This window comes from Schistocerca cancellata, chromosome 8, assembly GCF_023864275.1.
Source record: "Schistocerca cancellata isolate TAMUIC-IGC-003103 chromosome 8, iqSchCanc2.1, whole genome shotgun sequence".
Classification (NCBI taxonomy): domain Eukaryota; kingdom Metazoa; phylum Arthropoda; class Insecta; order Orthoptera; family Acrididae; genus Schistocerca; species Schistocerca cancellata.
This window is the reverse complement of record NC_064633.1, coordinates 379,920,577-379,926,278: the sequence shown is the minus strand read 5'-3', so window position 1 is coordinate 379,926,278 and position 5,702 is coordinate 379,920,577.

Below are 5,702 nucleotides of genomic sequence, written 5' to 3'. Positions count from 1 at the left end.
CAGGTTGGATGCACCTGCTCTGGAAGCATCCTGCCATGGAAATGTCATTACTAAAACATAGTTCTGAAAGGGCACAGCAGAGGAGACCTGATGGCTGGGTAAGTGGTCCAATTGATGACTGTAGCCAACAACCCAGTATCAGCTTATAAAATGACTGGTTTGTTTTCTCAGCTTAGTGGACCATATGTAAATGCCACATCTGGAAAGCTGGGCTGGAAGAGATCCTCCTCAGTGTTGCCTTGTGCCCAATCTATTGACAGTGGCGTGGAAGAGTGACAGACTTTTGCCTGGTGTCCAGACTTACTGCAGGAATACAGTGGAAATGGCCTCGTGGAAATGGCATTGGTGTTGTGAGTGACTAACAAAACATTGCTTGCAGGATGGTAATGGTTTGAAACAAGGTAATCTTGTAGGGTTTTTGTCTGACTTGGGCACAAACCACTATTTCAAGGCTTCCAGCTCTGGATGGGAGGTAAATACCAGGGCTGGGTCTGGAGTAGAAGCCTGCTGCCCTAACTGATTACTCAAAAGCCCTGACAATGGGAAGGCATGCTTTGAGTGATGGTTCCTTTAACTTCAGGAGATCCTGCCGAGGGCCTTTGTCAGATGTGTGAACTAAAATTAGGTCTCTGACTAGAACTGAGGCACCTGATTTCTCATTGGAACACTGAAACCACCATTCCCTTGAGAGATCCTGGTGCTTAGCTATCCATTCCATGTGGGTTTTGGAATGTAGCATTTGACAGCTAAATAATTTGTTTCGCACTGCCATAATGTTTTTTCTCTTTTAAGGAAGCACACAGGACCAAATGTCCCACATGGGACTGTAACTCACTGCTGATTATCGCACAGATATTGTACACCTCAAAGTGCTGTTCTAACCGGGTTGTGCAGTAGGCCCAAGGTGGGCATACATGCGCGATGGGCTGAGAACTTAACACTGCAGTTACTGGAGTGGGCATTTTCAGAGCAAGAATATGTTCCATTAGAACCTCATTTGCCTGCCGCGTCCTTTGGAATAAAAGCAGCACCGGATAATGTCTGTGTTTGGTAGCACAGGCATCACTTGTTCCTCTTCTACGTGGGACATGGCACACCTGTCGAACAGTTCAAAAATTCTTGTTGTCACTGGAAACCCTACTTTTTGTTACTGATTAAGAAGAGCCCCAGTAGATGTTACAGACATTAGCTATTAGCAAAAGCTGGTGGCTATAATAAGGGTAACAAGAATCAACCCCATCTCTTCAGCAGTTCCAACTAAATACAATTCTGATGTGAGGTGTAAGCTCCAATTAACTGCCAGGATCAGGAACTAAAATGGGAAAAACTAATACTCAAGAACTATTACCTACTATGAAGCCTAGCTCCTTGGTATGATGTATGATGCAGTCTCCTCTGATCGCATGTTGTTGACAGATTACCGTATTTACTCGAATCTAAGCCGCACTTTTTTTCCGGTTTTTGTAATCCAAAAAAGTGCCTGCGGCTTAGAATCGAGTGCAAAGCAAGCAGAAGTTCAGAAAAATGTTGGTAGGTGCCGCCACAACCAACTTCTGCCGTCGAATATATGTAGCGCTACACAGGCATGCCTTGTAGGCACAAAGATAAATACGGGTGCCAAAACCTCTGCGTCAGTAAATAAATTAAAAAAAAAAAAAAAAGGTGAAAGACAAGCTTTTTTTCTCCGCCCCGAGTTTCGACCACTGCATTTTCATACATTATCCAACGAAGCAAATACAAATTACGTGTTGTTCATCTTCGAATGTAGCACAATTTAAATGTACTACTAAAATCCGACTGGCAAGACTGTTTGGGATGTTTGTCAATATGGCCAACTCTACGTTCTGAATTTTTTCCTACCTGTGAGAATAGATGGTTGCTAATAGGAGCCTGATGAAATGTGAATCACATGCAGTATTCTCTTCACCATAAGAATAATACGAATATAAACATTTTGCCATGTATTCTTTCGTGTTTGCTGCTATCTCATTTAAATCCTGTCTGCCTAATAAACTACGAAACTTGAGTGAGACAATAGCAAATGCGGAAGAATATACGTAACGTGTCATGTTTATATTCGTATTATTCTAATGCCTAATAGTGATACAGTCAGAAATGAAGCACGGCAACTGACTAGATTTTTAAATCTAAGATGACTCTAATTTCTGTGCAGAATTTGATGTACTAAAGAAGCGGGCGCAAAGATTTTCAAACGGAGAAAAATTTTCGCCTAACTCTCATTCAGAACATGTTGTATCATACGCAGTCTATTATTTGGTTCTTGTTGATCATTATCAAAGAAAGCAGCAGTGTAAGTAACAACAAATAGCAGTCTCTTGCCATTGTTTCGCTAATGAGACACTTTCTCTCTTTTTTTTTAATTGTAAGCGGCGGTAGCGTGCACAAAAGCAAGCCATGCCGCGAGCGGCGAGAGGCCGTAAACACGCACTATCAGAATGCGACAAACAACGCATGACACTGTACAGTAATGCATTTTCAGCTGAGAGTGACTGACGTAAACACCGATAACAAAGAAAACAGCACTTATCAGATCAAAGCAAAATAAGCAATCGATTCAAACCAGACGAAGCACGTGAAAAAGGAAGGGTACCCCTATAAATACGGACGGAGAGCCTGACGCATAGCAATGACTACCTGGTAAAGCTTAACTGCTAAGCTTACGATTCGAATCAAACTACTGTAGCTGTATCGTCATTCATTCGACCTAAATTGTGTCTCATATTACAATGGACCAACTTTGTTTCGATTTGGAGGTGCGGCCTAAAACTTTTCTCTCCCCTTGAATTTCAAGTCTCAAATTTCAGGTGCGGCTTAGATTTGGGATTTTTTTTTTTTTCCTTTATTTCGAGTCTCATTTTTCAGGTGCGGCTTAGATTCAAGTGCGGCTTAGATTCGAGTAAATACGGTAAGTGATGGACTACATGCAGTTGGCACATGGCTCAGCCAGCTCCTGCCAATGGGAACTGTCCACAGTGGTCCCCAGGTTGGCTCAAATAATCACTGTTCAGGAAGAAACGTGCTGCCCCTAGCCATTCATAACTGGATGGGGATGTGGTTTTGTGCTGTGGCCAGAAACTTCTTGCTGATGCCTGGTGAGGTATCCAGTGGTCCATAGCACCCAGTGCACCTCCTGGCACTCTGAGTTTATACTTGATAGTAGTGGTCCATACCTCTCATTGCACCTCATTGTGATCTGGGTTTATGCTTGATGTGGCTGTTAATAGTGCGTGAACATTGTCCCAGAACTCATAAGAAACAGATTGACAGACTGCTTACACTGGCAGGCAATCCTCAACAGGGAACAGCCACCATGCAGTGACAGTGTCATTCCTTCACTTGTGGAACAACCACTAGATGTCAATCCATTTGTTGAAATTTGTTGAAATTTGCAGCAACCTCACCCAACAGCAAGCAGCTCAAAGTCACTTTCCACTGGCTGAAATCTGAGGAGCACAGCTGTTTCTGAGATAAGCATTGCTAACAGATCATGTAATTATGCCAAGTGTCTGTGAGTACAACAGCTGTGGAAGAAGCAGATGGCCAAGTCCTGAACTGCAAATGGTCAGATTTCTCATCAAAAATGCAGAATGGTTACAGAAGTGGATTTTGAATTCAGATGAATGAATATATTAGTTATGAGTAAAAACTAATAAAAGAGCCCTAAGCACACTGTACTGTGCAAATTTTGTAGATCTTAAATGATGATATAATGCAGCAACTGTGCTTTCTGCACAGAAACCATATGAGATTTTTAAATAAAATCATTACTACCATTTCATGTTTATTTATTTATTTCACTATCACAGTTTTGGCTGTAAGGGTATTTGTAACTGCAAAGTGAAAACTGAAAGCTACAAGACATGTGGGTAACAAAGTGCAAGGCGTAGTGTGAGAACTTTTGATAAACATCACAATTTGTGGAACAGTGTGTATATGTGAAATGCACTTGAAATTAGATGTACATCTAATCTCACGACAGTGAAATAAAGGAACAATAAAAAGATAAGGCAGCAAAGACTTCAGTTAAAAAGTATATTATGACTGGGTCCCCAGCGAAGGAAAAGTCATCATATGACATCATTTCCATGTTCTAAAGCCTGATGCATAATATAGTAAATGGAAGTGAACATGAGTGAACTAATAAAAAGCCTCATTTACACCACAATAAATGGATGTGAGCACAAGTGAAAAAGCGCTTATAGACAATTCATCAGCATTCACTACCATTTGTTTGTATCTGTGAACAAGTGGTTACACAGGAGAGGACACGAGAATGAGCATAGTGTGCCAACTCTACTAATACGGCATTTTTTTTTCCTTTGATAATCCTCACATAGGTTTCATGCAATGGCAGCACTAGTTATAGCTACAATGTAAATCCTTGATACTGAGGTAGATTTTGCCCATTTTTACAAAGTAATCGAAAAGCAGTAGGAAAATAATTATATTGGTGTTTGAATTTGCACATAATTATCGAAATGTGTCGAGATAGTGCATCAATGCGAATTGCAGCTCCAGCCTTCTTTAGCATTATTCCAAAGCTTTGCACATTTGTTGGTTAATGCCTTTCACTAGCTCCTCATTATACTTCAGGAGGAAATTTAAAAGCAGAACATTAATTACTGATAATTACTACAAATCTGTTTGCATACAAAATAGCAGAAGAAACTGGAGAGGATGCAAGCTTCTTTTGATTCTTCATGAAAAGACCAACAACCAGCTGAACACAAGCAAACTTCAGTGAGTGCATGCTGAACATGACCGAATGTTCTCTCTCACACTCCTATAGTTTACACCAGGGAGTATTCACGTTCATTTTCCTTCTCCCCGTGGAACCCAAGCTTATGTGAGCATTTCATTACTTCTCTCTGCAATTCTTTTATAGCACTTGGTGTCTGTTTCATGAGCATCTACACAGGAGTGAATGTAAGCTAACACAACAGAACAAGAATTGCATCAGATGAACATTTGCAAACATTGAGGTTAAGCATTCCCTACAAAAATGTTTCTCACTGTGCAATTTCTATTACAGACACAGTCACTTTGACTGTTCAGAGATGTCACTAAATCTGCCCAAAGATGTAAACAACCACGCATGAGCAGCACCTATTAGACGGAAGGTGTCTGACAGCCAATCAGTTCCAGTGATTCCACCATTCCACCATGACTCGTGTTGTCTGTAGTTCAGCCATGCCTGGACAGTCAATACTGTGTTTGTTTGCATCTGTGTTGTTACTGTGTGCCAGGAAGGGCTCTCAAGAAGGGGAGTGTCCAGGCGTCTTGGAGTGAACCAAAACAATGTTGTTCGGACATGGAGGAGATACAGAGAGACAGGAAGTGTCGATGACAACCTCTCTCAGGCCACCCATGGGCTACTACTGCAGTGGATAACTGCTACCTATGGATTATGGCTCAGAGAAACCCTGACAGCAATGCCACCATGTTGAATAATGCTTTTCATGCAGGCACAGGTCATCATGTTATGACTCTAACTGTGCACAATAGGCTGATGATGCGCAACTTCACTCCTGACGTCCATGGCGACATCTTTGCATGACACCATGCATCACCATACAGATGGGCCCAAAACATGCTGAATGGACCGCTCTGAGTTGGCATCATGTTCTCTTCACCGATGAGTGTCGCATATGCCTTCAATCAGACAATCGTCGGAGACGTGT